General features: G+C 44.6%; 1 protein-coding gene across 2 annotated transcripts in view; it reads left to right on the top strand.

The window, feature by feature from the left end:
* LOC126571789 (discoidin domain-containing receptor 2) overlaps positions 1 to 1,910 on the top strand; it is a 229,819-nt gene extending 227,909 nt beyond the window's left edge. For both annotated transcript variants that reach the window (XM_050230594.1, XM_050230592.1), the window contains exon 19: positions 1 to 1,910. This exon is cut by the window's left edge. The gene's annotated coding sequence lies outside the window, so the exon portion shown is untranslated.
* The last annotated feature ends 13,090 nt before the right edge of the window (positions 1,911 to 15,000 follow it).

Consider the following 15,000-nt stretch of genomic DNA (forward strand, 5'->3'; position numbering starts at 1 on the left):
GTTTAGCGCAAGCTTCCCATGAAGACGTCCACCGGGGAGACCAACTAACCAAACGGCACACATCTCACGAAGCAAAAAAAAAAACGGAAACGGGCAAGGCGTCAGAGCGGAAAAAGTGAATGAAGATGCAAGTGTGTGTGCGTGCAACGTGCGTGTGTATGGGTGTGTCTGTGTGGTGTGTATGTATGAGTGTGTCCAAACGTTTGGCACATTATTATCATTATTATCATTATTATCATTATTATTAGTATTATTATTATTATTATTGTAACTTAAATTCGAGTACGGTATAATGTCAACCTAGTGATAATCATCTTAGTTCGTAAGAAGAGCATTAAACCGCGGGCCGTACTCAGTCGTGAAAAAGTGAAAACCATATCGAAGACGCGTGCGTTGCAGTAGAACGTGCGTACGCGCACGTGTTGCAGTCAAACCCATCGGGACCCATCGATGCCTTTGCTCCTGCGGTTTTTCCTTCCGTTTATAACCCCGGGGAGGAGGGCTAAGGAGGGAACGCTGCTCAATGTGACTCAGTTGTGCACAGCTCCAACGACCTTTGTGAAGGTCCTTGGCGAGCAATCGATCCCACCAAAAACGAAAAAAAAGCGAACGAAATTTCGACAATGCCGTTCGATCGAGGCGATGGCGCTGATCATCGAAACCAAGAGTCATTCAAAGCCACGGCGATTCGTCAAGGAGAAAGGGCTGTTCGCGTTATAATCGCATGATTCGCGATGTACGCAGAACGAGCAGCGATGTGCTTGTAATATCAATCGCTTGTAGCATCTAAAAAGGCAGTAGCAGAAGCAGCAGCAGCAAAGAGAAGCGGCTGTATTATCTAGAGAGGAAAAGAGGCGCGCACTAGAGCCAGTAGATAGAAGGGTGCGCCAGCGGTGCTCGAAAAGTGAGACGAACTGGAAGGAAAGTCAACCGCAGCTAGTAAGTAGTAATCTATAGAAAAGCTGTTCGAACTCGCTGGTATCGTTGTTTTGCAGGAAACAGATGTTCTAATGAACAATCGGAGATGATTTAAAAGTATTATTATCTTCAAAAATTATGCAAAATATGCGTGCATTAAGCAAAAGCGCACTTTATTTGCGTTGCGTCCTTCGATCTGAGTTCCATTCCGTTCGACTTCATCTTTACCTTCATCTTTGTGTTTCATTCACTCCATCCCTAGTACTCTATCAAGCACTCAAAAACACACAAAACAAAACATACAACATCGTTTCTAGAATGGTAGTGGTTTAGGTCACAAAATTTCGATTTATATTTGTACAAAAAAAAACCCCTAGTAGGATGAAGGACTGTGAGAGCGCGTTGGCGAGTATAGAGTAGTGCATCGACCAGACCAGTCCTTAAGTTTAAATTTCACAATCCCGGTCCAATGGCAAAGGATAAGGACGCGTCCGTTCGTTCAGGTCCCGTTCGTTTGTAAATCTTTTAGCGTAGCGGCATCAATTGTAAATTATCGAAGGGCGAAGAGGGCTATAGTTAGCAACACTTGCTACACACAAACAATCACACATACACGCACGCAGACACACTGGCAGGCAATTCGAATTTAATCATTATTTAAAGTATCATCCGGCAGCTGCGGTGGCTGAAGGTGTCAGCAAGTAACACAAATCACATACCAATTTATGGAGCGACAGAATGTGAGACTAATAAAGTGGAAGAGAGAGAGAGAGTAATGTAAAAATTAAATTCATTTCGTTGAGCAGGTTGTTTTATGTTCCCGATTCATTCTCTTTTTGAGTAAAGAAAACGGTTATTTTCCTCCAAGGACTTTTGACAGTTTCGTGGATGTTTTTGTGTTTTCCAGGCGACATCTTTTCGGTTGTTTTGTTACACACATTATGACGGTGAGTTTTGTACAGAAGGATAACACGTGCACACGCAATCACTCAACAATCATCAGCAATGGATGAAACCTCTCCCATTCACGTATCTCATTTAACTTGCATTTTATCATTTTTTAACCATCATAACTCGTTTAATTTTTTTTCCATTTCATTGCCTTCTAGCTTTCGTTTGTTTGTCTAATTTTTGCTCTCCTTGTAGATGCCCCCGTTGAACCAATACTAGACCGCCACAGCGCGATTTAGCGCGTTGAGAGAGGAAACGCCGGAACACGGAATGCCCGCTGTCATACGCACTAATAGTGAACCTTGTCTTCCTCGCTGAACTTATTTGTAAAAAGTAAAACAAGCAAACAAACTTGAATAAGATTAACTTTCACCAATCGGCGGTGAAGGTGGTTTAGAGGCTCGCTAGCTGAGAAAACAATACCCAAAGAAACTGCTTTAATTCCGGCATCGCCCAATGGCTACGGTAGAAGTGAAGCCTCTTTCCCTTTTTCTACAAGACAAATTGACGACGGAGAGAAAAGTTGTTGGTTGAGTTTTCTTCTCGTATTTCCTGCTGGCGAGCGGTGCTGTTCCTTGTGCGTTGCTTTGCTGAAAACAATTAGGAATTCCTTTAAAAAAAAATAGAGAGATAGAAGAGAGAGGAGAGAATGCAAAACATTCTATTTATACTGCAGCCGGTGGCAAACCGTGGATACCGGTGGCCAATCTGAGCTGGGCATGTACAATCCAAAACTGCACCTACACAAACTCTCACTAGACACTACGTTATCTAATTCCGATGAAACAGCCTTCAGCCTTTCATACTTGCAAAATACGTACACAGACACATCCACACAAAAACACACACTTTTGTGACAATAAAAACGATGCAAAGATATGAGCAGCAGTGTCCATCGTGGAACACCGATAATCCGGACCCGGATGGGTCGATCGATGCTTCAGTTGTATCACCCTTTCTCCCTCTTGCCACCGTGGCACAGCACCGTACAATTCAATGCACGAATGGAATTATAACAGGAAATCTGGGAGCAGACCGATGAGAGGTTCCTCCCGTGGTGGCGTAGCCATGCTAACGAGATAACGAGAGAAAGAGAGAGCTATTTAGGATTCCTTCACCTGCATCTAGGAGTAGATTAGTAGAGGACATAGATTATGCTGCTAGCAAAAAGGGTAAAGTACGAAATATGGCAGATAAAGTGAAAAAGAGAGCAAGAGAAAGAGAGAGAGCAAGAGAGAGAGAACTAGAGAGAGAGAAATGCATCGAAAGTTGACTAGAAAACCTAAACAAAGTATATTTTCTTATGCAAACAATCGCACTAACAACGGATAGGACGCCGCAGTTCAATCGGAAAATCGAGTAAAAAAGCGACCATTTCCATGAGCTACACATAAACACATCTACATACAGATATTTTCCTATCCGTCACGCTTCGCCTTCTGGCAGCTTTTTAGTAAGGGAAAGCCGACAAACCGACCGACACATGCACACACAGCAACACGCTACACACCTGGCTAAACACACAGCACACCCAGTCCCAGTTCTCCGGAGTTGAGTTTTCATTTTTCTCTCCCAACATTTTTCCAGCTGCAGAATGAGTCCGATGTGATGGTGCGCCGCCTCCAGCGCCAGATTATCGTTTCACATGTTCGGTTGGTTGATGGTTTTATGATTTTTTACAAAATTAACTTTTCATCCACCCACAACAGGGAAAGGGGAGGTGAGAGCGAAGGAAGGAAACAACAAACGCTTTAAAACCTATTAGCAAACCACCGAGCCAGGCCGCGTGACCACGAGCAGCAGCAGAAACCGGTGCCAAAGGCAATCATTTTCATCTGACTTCCCAACACATCCAGAACACGGATTCTGTTGGCCACCCGGAATGCTTTTCGGGGGGTTTTTTTTTGTTATTATTCTTTCAGAAACAAAATTTCACGGATCATTGGAGAATCCTTTTCTGCTACGCCACGGCACTCACTGTGGCTTTTTGGCCCGGAAATGAAAATAGAAGATGAAAGTGGCCCCAGGGATGGAAATTCAGCCACCAAGCCAACAAGCCAGCTAGTCGCTGTTCGCCTTCTGGCCTGCTGGCAAAACAATAGGCCAATGCGGGGGGGGGGGGGGGGTTTGGGGAACCACAGGAAACACAACAACGTATGCTTGTACCCTACAGGCGGCTCAAGAGCATAAAAATAACCAAAAGAGAGAGAACGAAAAAACCACAGACTGAAAGGTGGAGGTCAAAGAAGCCAAATCTAAATTCAAAATGGGCCCGATAACGGCCTCGATTGGACGCTGGTAGCTTTCGCCACTTTTCATCTGCACATATTTGTTTCGCTTGTTCTCGGTCTGGGGATTTCGGTGGGGAGGGGTGGAAAACTCCGGCCACCAATTCCATGCATGCATGATCGAGCGCGTCCGGTCCGGTGAAATTCATATTCCCGATGCTTTTTCGAGCCCACATGCAACACACGACCACATGATGCCAACGACGGGGGACGGGGAAGGGGGCCTTTCGATCGATTTCAACCACAGCGAAAGCTTTGAGCCGTCGCCACCGCCGCCGCCGCCACTCGGTTCAGCGAGCATGAAGCGTGAAAAGCGAACATTCAATCCCGGTGTCGACCAACGAATCCCTGACCGTCCTTGGTGCTTCAAAGCGGAACCTCTGGCAAACTAAAACATTATAAAACCCCCGGCTACCACCTCACCCCCTCTGAAGGTCGAGGAATTTCTGTAGATCGGCGTTGCCGTCACCGTCACGCGGACGCGGTTGTCGCTTGTTCGCGTGCATCGCCGTCGTGGCCCTTGTTGCCCTTGGAGCATGAGCAAGACAAGGCTCTTTTTGAGGTCTTTGTTCGTGAAGTGTCCGGAAAATCCGGAAGGATTTCCCGTTGTGAGCACGAGCGTGCCACAGAAACGGACGAGAAAGGATTCTGGATTTTCTTAAGCCAACCAACACCAACACCGGCAGCAGCAGCAGCAGCAGGTTGTGTCCGGTTGAATGGCGTCGGAGTATTGTCGGTTCCGCCTCCCAAGCGGGAAATACAAAGTATCGCCAGCCGCTGGTAACGGGAGCGCACAAAATTGCAGCGCTGCATGCACAAGCAGCATAAATATTAAATTATAGAAATAAACTTTTTAATTAATGCTATCATACCCCACTTTGGCATTGGCGGACGGGCGCCCGCGACGCAATGACGAGTGGCAGTGGAGTGCCAGTGGAGCAGGAAATACAGAACAACTTACAAATTAGTACAGTGCTGGTCGCGTGCTCTGGTAGCGGAAGCGCAAGGAAGGAAATGCGGAAAGAATGAAAACTAACTTTCCTCTTCTCTCGCTCTCGCTCTCGCTCTCGCTTTCTTCTATCAGATTTTTTTTATGTGAAAATGTTCTGTTGCATCAATTTAGCTTGTTATTGTAGCGAAACAAACTTTGCAACCCTGAAAAGTCTGGAGCACGATAGCGGACCGGGCAGCGTGGATTGGACAGATTCGTTGGAATTGAGCCGCTTGGTGGTGGTGGTGGTGCATTGTTTGCCGGTTTTTGAAATAGTTTTGACACGAATTTTAAAACACCGTCGCATTCGACTGTGCTGCTCTATGAGCCCTGAAGAGGTTTCCGTTTTTGACTGATTAACCGAATTCGTGGTTAGCATTGAAACAAGTGACCTAAGGGGTTGTAGTGGAGACCAGATAAGGACTTCTTGGTAGAAAAGATGATTTTTTACGGCATCATTTCAATTTTATGGAGCAATGTTTCAATAAGCAATAAAAAGCTCAAAGTCCTGGCGATCTTCAAATACTTATGACTCTTCAGAGTGTCTCAGGGAACTGATACCATCAAAAGATCTGCTAAAAAGTTGGAAGAAGGTCAACAACTTATATAGTGCCTGGGTAATTCACATAAACCTCTGTGACTTGGACATTCCCCTAAAATACACCAGGCCTTGTATTTGCGCCCAACAGAAGGATTCTTAGGAGGATATTGAACCAAGTACCAGTAGTACTAATATGAAATGAGCCGTTTTGGATGAAGTTAAAAACATCTTTTTTAATGGAACAGTAAATCATATTTGATTCAAAGTACTGTTCATTGTTGGAGAGACATTTCATCTAACTTTCAGGTAGTTTACGGCGAGGTAGTCAAAAAATAGTTGATCTGGTGACCAAAACCAGTCAGACACCCAAATTTTCACCTCCTCATAGGACTTGAGGTGCTGCTCAACCAACGCGTGTGCAATATCTTCTTTCCAAAGCGGTCTGAGTTTGCACTTGGTGTTGGTCGTGCTCAGCACTAACCCGTGATTTTTTCATTATTCAATGTGATTTTGATTTTTTTTTTCAAGTATTTGATGCGAGATTCGCATCAGTTTTCTTAAAATGAAAGCAAAAGATTAATGCTTCCCGCATTTCGTCATTCTTTGAAACAAAAATGGTCATTTTCAACACGATGCCAAACTCGATCTGTCTTGATAAATGGTTTTCTGATATGAGGTATCTGTTAATCAGATGTCCAAACAACCAAAAAAATTGAGTTAAGATGCGCATACACCAAACATTCGTAAAAGCTCATTTCATATTGGTACACCTAGTATGTGAGGCACGACAATGAAGATGCTACACTTGTGGTATGGCTCAATGTCACGTAAAACTCGGCCATATAATGAAAATTGCAGACTACCCAGCCCATGTAACGTATTCGAGTAGCTTTGTAGACGGGCAGAGAAAGTCCAGATCGATAAGTAATGACAGTATCGACATTGATTCGGAAATTACTCAACTCGAGGAAAAGAAGAACTCGGTGTTCGATCTTTTGCGGTGGAAAAACCTCCATTCAGAAGTTTGAAAGCCCTCTGATACCCTGATAACTTTGAAGTTGTAAGTCATCAGACTACTTTTCGCATATTTTTGGACTTCCGAGAAAATCTTCTCCAAAAAACTACCCAAGCCACAGTCTGCAAACCTCAGAAACCACATCCAGCTCCAGGATTACTCTCTCCAAGGACCACGTGCCCCTAAGAACAGCTCAGCACCGGGGATAGGCTTTAACAGCAAGCGGTCGCTTCCCCTTCTGCCGTTTCCGTCTGTCCGGCGTCACTTTTAATCTTCCTGGACACCACAGCACTCTGCCCTGGTCACTGACGGTGACGGGATTAGAACCGCCAGCTGTCACCACCGCCAGGCACAACGGCATAAACCGCATTGGTTACGCATTTTCGATCCTAAAACCTTGCTCCTTTCTTTCTGGGGAAGGGAGAGGAACGCGCACAGACCGAATGCGGGGTATTAACAATGATAATGATAACTGTACTGATAATGCTTCTCCAGTCCAACCTACCACGCAGGAGGCGGAAGAAGTGAAAATGTGAAAATGTTTTTTTTTGTGTTGGTTTTTCCGCTCGAAAAAAACGAAAAAAAGGATCCAACACATTTTTCCCGGCGCCCGGCCACAGTGAAAAGTGAAAATTCATCGGCGGTATTTTAATCTTATCGCCCACCATTTTTCGGCCACACCAACACCACGCCAGAGCGACTTACCAAAGATCAACGGAGAGAGCGTGAGTGGAGAAAAGGCTGAAGGAATTGTAATTTAATTCCATGGCCTAATTCCAAGATAAAGACATTTTCCTCCCATGCCTGCCTTCCGGCCAACGGTTTCATTTCCATTCGCCGTTTCTCCGTTCACCAAATCAAAAGCAGCAAAGGCAGAAAAAACCTGGCACGAAAACCACCACCTCGAAGATGCTGCTCGCGCTTCAACCGCCATTTGCGCTCTTTGGTTTGGTCATTTTTCTTTCGCCGTTTTTTTTCTCTTCTCCTCTGTTTGCCTTTTGCGAGTTTTGTTGTTTGATTTCGAGTGGCCAACCAACCTGGAGCCCGTTGCGTTCGTTGTGCTGCTGGTTTTTTTTTGCTGACCGCGCTGGAATGGATTTCAAATTTGCTTGGCCAAAGAGATTGGGGCTCACTGGCTGGCTGACTGGCTGGCTGGCTAGCTGGCATCATTTTGTTTGTTCTTTTCCTTCCCCCCACCAAAGACGTTGGCGTGGCGCGAAACGAAAACGTTAAATAATATGCGAACGACCGCCACGTCGGCGACCAGCCCGGACTGGCAGTCTTGGCCACCGGAAGAAGCATAAATATGCGGGAAGGAACCCAAAAAATGGCCAACACTGGGCGCTTAGCGAGCACAAATCCCGTGCCGTGAAAATCCAACAGGCCTCCTCCTGTCTTGTCCTATTCTAATTTGGTCTAATTTAATATTTGGATCGCTTCTCTCGCCAAACGGTCCAGTGTTGCCGCACGCGACCTCCTTTCTTATCATCTTCGTGGCTTTGATGTGGCCTACCGACCACCGAGTGCCAAAATGCCAGCGAAGCTCGATTGGTAAGCAGCTTATCAGCGAGGAAAGGCCACTTCCACCGCAAACCTTAAGACAGAGAAGGAGCGTCATGGAGGAAGCAACAGAAGAACATCTTGCCAGCACGGATCTCGACAAAGAAATGAACAGTCGGAACCACCGGACGAATGTGTTTGATCTTTGAACGCTAAACATTGTTCCCCTTGGTGTCTGTTCCTTTTATCACGATTATCACGATCGTCTCAAAGCCCGATCTAGGCCGCTAACATAATTAGAAAGCCTCGACCAACGTGGCACTCTTTTAGCGGCAATTATTGACTACAAACCAACCGCCCGCCGGGCTTCAATCAACGAAATGCATGCTGCCATGGACGCGCAGTCGACGAGTGCGGTCCTGCAGGAGTTCTGCGAGAAGTGCGTAAATAGATAATTGATTTTCCACTTCCAAAGGGTCCACGAGATGGTTCCTAGGTGATGTGGCCCTTTCTGTGCTAAAGTGGAAGTTACCAATCGACCAATTACAACGGGGCCAACAACCATGGCGAGTAGTGCCCACGCGGAGCCACTCGATCATCCCTCGATGCTGCTGGTGGATCCTGGAACGGAGCGAGAGAACGAAAGATCCACATCATCCACCGGACGCCGAGGTCATCTATGTTCATGTCGATGATGATGATGATGATGATGGAAGATTTTATAATTTGATTCGCTCGCCATTCAGCGCTCCATGGCAGCGTTTTTGTGCCCGGAACGCCAGCTCCCTGAACAGGACGCGAACGCTGCGTAAACTGTGAGCCTGGTCCTTGCCCCCAGCGGACGAGACGGAGCGTCAATAGTAATCAAGAATTCAATTATGAAATCTCGCACCCACGGCGCTCACGGTGAGCCTTTCGATGATTCGGATGCGCATCGACGACGGGAACGGGAACTCCGGGCACATAATCACATCGCAATCATTTCGAGCATATCGAGGGCCGGCCGGCTGGCCGGTCGCCGAGTGCCAAAACCTTCAAATCTTGTTCGCACAAACACAGACCCCAAAGAGCGCTCATGGACGGTGTGATCCGGATGTATTGCATCGGCTACGGTGTTGCAGAACTCGCTGTCTATGCCTCTCGATACGCTCGGAAGTCTTGAGATAACTTAATTTACAATCATAATGCGCTCTTGCACCATCGCCGTCTGCATAAAAGGCAGGCAAAATGGGCTTTCATACGGTACGGCGTTCTGGACGTGCATTCACGCACCGAACGGATCATCACTAGCCTTTGCCTTTGTGGTGTAATGTGAGGTAAGGCGTGGCATCAATCCCGGGCTCGGGTTAGTTTGTGCTACTAAGCATACTAGCGTATCAGGCTCCTGTTTTCGATCTCATAAATACTGCCCCCCCCCCCTTTTTGGATGATGAACCGAGGCATTCAGGGCGGACCTGGTGGCTGGCTGACTGGCTGCACATCACATCCAACCTCAACGCAATTAATCCTCGCTTTGTTCGATCAATTCCGTCCCGTACTCAGGCGCTGCACGGCACTCATGGCGATTGCTGCTTGCTACTAGGAATCTTTTCTGTGGTAAAGTTGTTTTGATTTCTTCTCAGAAGTCCTTATCGCATGCAGGTGATGATGGCAGGATCCCATTAATTGTGTGTAATGCGGAGACTAAGGCTTTGTTGGCCTTTGGGTACTGAGTTTGATCTGCATTTTTATGTTCCTTTCATTGGCAGGGAGGTGCGAGGAGAGATTGAGAGGATTATGCAAATCCCATTTATAATCGTAATTCTTTTCTTGTACCGCATGGCAGATAGATTCCCAGAATTTGAACTACAACTGGATGCTTGTTTCTTCTTTCAATCAATATTGAATCCTGATAGTAAGAAGATTCGAGATAAAGGAAGATAAATGGACAATGGAAGGGTTTTTCTCTTGAACAGTATTGTACCTCAATTAGTATGTATTGTTGCGTTTGTCGGCTGCTCATTGCTGAAACCAAAAATGAATACAAATTCAATTGTTAATATGAGATTCATTTAAGAGGGGACTTCGGTATTTAATTTTTTTTTTGTGACACATATTTTCATCATTTTTCCCTGAAAGCTGATCCTTTCAAAAGTATTGTGTAAAACTTTTGGATCAATCGAGGAAAAACTGACAAAGATACAGATTTTTGAAAATCCGCGTTTCATACAAGGCTTCATACAGCCCGCTACTTTGAAGAGCGTTTCCCAAAACCAACGTTTTCAAAATCGGTGCCCATCGTACCGGCAAAACTACTGTGCCGAACGGTTTGAAATTTGTAACACATAATTTGAACCCTTTTTTCCGGCTAACCCCCTCAAGATATCATTAAAATTGTTGATACTTTTTTTAACAATTATGTAAAGCTCGTTTTAATTGGCAGAATCGCAAAAAGGATCACTTTTTTAACTTCAAAAATCTGCCAAAAATCGAAAAATTAGAATATCGACAAAAACTTGAAGAGACTACCTAGATAAACTTATCATCTTTTTAACAAGTACCGATTTGTATATTTCAAATGGCCCGTCATGTCGCTACGATGGGCACCGTAAAAAGTACCTTTGCGACGATACACCTACCAAAACTTGATGCCACGGATTAATTTTTCAATGAATGTTACTCAAAACAATACCAAACATTCTTAAAAAGTTGTGGATTAATATGCCTCTTACTTGAAAAAATAAAATTGAATAGTTACGCCACAAAAAATCGTCAAGCACGGGCCTTTTTCTGGCGCGAAAATACTGAAATACCCCTTAATTCTTTTTCAAATGTTGATCCAAATCATTGCGATTAAGTAATGAAATACTACTCCCTCGAGTGTCGTCTACTACAATCGCATTCTTGAATTGCAGGCCACAGAATAACAACAACCTGCTGCTCGTTGGTGATCTTTATGCTAGTAAGAATTAAATATTAAAGCGTGTTGTTCATCTTGCCTTTGAATGCTGCTCGTATTAATAACAGAATGGAAAATCCTATCCACTACACTTCCCAGATCAATTGACCAATCAACCATATTTCCTTGTGTTTGTCCTCGTTACTATTTGCCATAATTTTGGTTTCAACATCCTGGTTTGCCTATCACAAATCAAGCACACACAAAATGACACACGCAAACATACACAAGTACTCACTCAGACATCAAAGTAGGAGCTTCTAGTAGGACTTTGCGAAAACCTTTTTCCAAACAAATTTTCCTCGTGCCTTTGTATCAGACTTATCAGACCTACACGTGTCTCGACCAACTTGACTGAACAGCTCTTACCGCAGACACACGGAACCCTAGAAATGAAAGGAAAACTCGAAGCACTGAGCACCGCGGTCAAGCTATACGACGCATACGCATTGTGCTGCTGCCATGCCACAAGGTATTCCGAACTCCTGTTTCTTGGTGTTGTTACATGTGTTTTGCTGCTATCTACTGTGAATGTCCCTGTTCTCTAGAATTCTGGTTTTGTACAAAGGCGTTAAACTAATCGTAAGCAATAATAAGCAAAACTCACACTCACGATCGAAAAACCCTCTCTCACACCCCCAAACTGTAAATAAGATAAATGTGTATTGGAAGCAAAATGACAACTCACAGAAGCGATGCGGGACGTGTGATTGCGAAGATTGCGCTGGGCCAAACGGTCCAGTTGTCCACAGAAGAGGTTGAGCAGCTCCAGAGCAGCAGCGAAATGGGCTTTTTTCCTTAGGTTGGACCAGCATAAGTATAGAGCATAGATGTAATACTGCAAACACATGCCATCACCAGATAGGATGATGTAATCGATCGTTTCAACTGTACATAAAACGTTAAACTGACCGTTTATCAGCGAATCGCAACGTTCGAGAACCTTTGAAGTGACGAGCTAAACACTGACCACACTGAGGCACCAGCATCAACCACGCTAGCCGTGCTGGTTGACTGGCCTCATGTGGCAGCATGTAATTCCGTGTATTGTAAGGGAGAGAGAGACAGAGAGAGAGAGAGAGAGAGAGAGAGAGAGAGAGAGCAAGATTGGTAATGTTGTAGTGGAGCAGTAGCTCTACTATTTGCTTTATCATCATCATTGAATTGATAGCCACAGTCTCTCTCTCTTTCTCTCTCTCTCAATCTCTCTATTTGACACAAAAGCAAAAAGCCTTCGGTATCGGCACCGATACCGGACGATGCAAACAACAACAGGGACAGCAACAAAATGAATCCGGCAAATAACGGCGCATAGTGTATTTAATAGATAGCGAATTTGAGAAAGAGAACTGGTGAGACGAGAAGGGACGGGAAGCAAGTAGAGAAGAATCTAGATTTTATCTGAATTAAGATGTGCATTGCATGACTGCTGAATCGCCACACGGCATTAAAGCCACCAAATATTTAGGAAGTTTGTAAAATACATTCAATGGTGGCAATAAGCGGCACACGATCGTGAGGGATGTTCGGCAATGGCAACGTTCTATTAATTGAATCATGTTGAATCAACGCGTGTCCTAATTGTCTTTGTTGCAAAACACAAGCATCACTTATTCGTTCTCTCCATATCAACGAGACGAGCAGCGCGCGCGCGCGCGCGCGATCATATCACGAACAAACTATCCTTTGATATCGTGTTTTCGCTTTTGGACACTTCTGGGAAACACGATCAATGCAATTTGATCGCGGCATCGCATCGATTGTCCTGAATGATGCTAAATGATGAATGAATGAGTGAATTTTCTTAGACAGTAGTAACTATGAGTAACTGGAAGATGTTGCATTAACGTGAGGCTAAGGATATACCTTATACATAAATGAATATAGTGTAAAATACTGTAGAGCCGCGCTCTCAAATCCGACTTGATAATCATTTTTTATATGAGCGAGAGACCCCCTGGCGTGACCTTGTATAATTCTCAAGCTAACTCCTTCACAGACACAGCCACTAACACAAACACAACACAATTCACATCCATATGCACCGATACAGGCAGACACTTATAGGTACGCAGTATGACGCAGTGGAGGATCTACAAAAAAGCTCTCTAGCAAGTAACAGTCTTATACATAATGCATATACATATATACATATACAAAGCATAAATATAACGCTCTAGACTTGAGTAGTGTAGACCTTCGACCCCCTCGACCTTCCCGTGTCCTCTTTCCCTACCATCATCCCTTTTAAATCGGGCCTGAGCTGCGCTGGGGTCAATTAATTGCACACATCCACATTCACACTCAAAACACTCACCAAACAAAAACACAACTAGAACAACCTATCTTGTGCTTTGCATCCCTTTGGACAAGTCTTTGGACAAGGTTGACCGCCACGAGCGATGAGGGCGCCGAATGTTATGGAATGTCTTATACAAATGGTTGCACAGGGGGACAGGCCGGGGGACGAAATAGAGCATGAAAGCCTCCCCGAAAAAGAACCCGTAAGAAAATGCAACTAAACAAAACAAAAGATGGTATTCATATCTCCCTCACGAGTAGGAAATGGAAATCTTAAAGAGAAAAAAATTAAACCCAAAAAAAAAGAAACTACACGATACGGAATTTGCAGAAGAAGAAGATATAAACGTATTATTAAAGCTACAACTAGAAACTGGTAACTGGTAGCGGCGGGAAAGGGGAAGCAAAAAGGGAAGGCCGTGCAAGTCCTTTGCCCGCTCGCGAAGGAGGTCACTAACGTACTGTTTCATTGAACACAAAGACAAACCAACCAACACGCTGTTATAAGGACCAACAACACTCGTTTCGCTCACCTCACCCACCCATCGCCGGCTATCCGTCGCGGGTCCGGAGATCCGGATCTGGAGATGCACAAGCTGCAAGGACGGAACGGAAACGGCTGCTTGGGTGCGGCAAGTGGCGAACAACTGAAATAAGATAGCTTAAATACTATAGAAAGGAAAGAGAGAGAGAGAGAGAGAGAGAGGGAGAGCGCGCGAGAGAGAAGAAAATCGTGTAATGATTAATCGTTTATGACCCGAGTATGGACCCGGAGTAGGACCCGTTCACTTTTCAACGCTTTAGGGTTCGGTTTTAAAACATTTAGAACAAATTACGTAGGACTAGAAATCGCAAAGAATACAAAGGGAATCGCATTCGGTTGGCGCAATTAGTTTGGTTTGGGTTTTTCTTTTGCGGTAGCCTCATGACTGCCATTCTGTAAGCCAAATTCGTGGATGCGTTCTTCCAGTTTTTGGAGAGGGGGTCTGTCCTTTCTTCTTTGTGGTATTTGCGATTGCATAGTTAATCATTGTAATGATATGTAACTCAGCCAGTTACACGAGAAGCAAATACATGCCAGAGCGAACGTTGAATTCAGACAACACGTATCAGCAGCCAGACACTGTTAGATTTTTAAAAACAACCCACAGCAAGATAACCGGACTAGGATATAAAACTGAAGACAATGGAGGAAACAAAATAAAAAGCAGGAAAATCGGTTCCGAGTCATGAAATAGTTACCCGCAGATCCAGGAGGACATTCTGGAGATTTTGTGCTCTTCGAAGAGCACGCCCGCCATATCCTCGGAACGCTCTGTGCTCATCAGTCACCTAACTGAAAGAGAGAGAGAGTCTCGGAGGGAATAAATCCAAAAGAAAATGAGCAACAAAAAACCGTATGAACAAATTTAAAAAAAAAACCGATCATAAACTACATATTACGTGCACACTTCATCCCGAACCACCACAGAACACATACTCTCTGACAATGGAAATGTGAGTTGGAGCTGTTGATAAAAATGTGACACACACATGAGGAACCGGAAACCAATCAGA

Source organism: Anopheles aquasalis, chromosome 2 (assembly GCF_943734665.1).
Source record: "Anopheles aquasalis chromosome 2, idAnoAquaMG_Q_19, whole genome shotgun sequence".
Classification (NCBI taxonomy): domain Eukaryota; kingdom Metazoa; phylum Arthropoda; class Insecta; order Diptera; family Culicidae; genus Anopheles; species Anopheles aquasalis.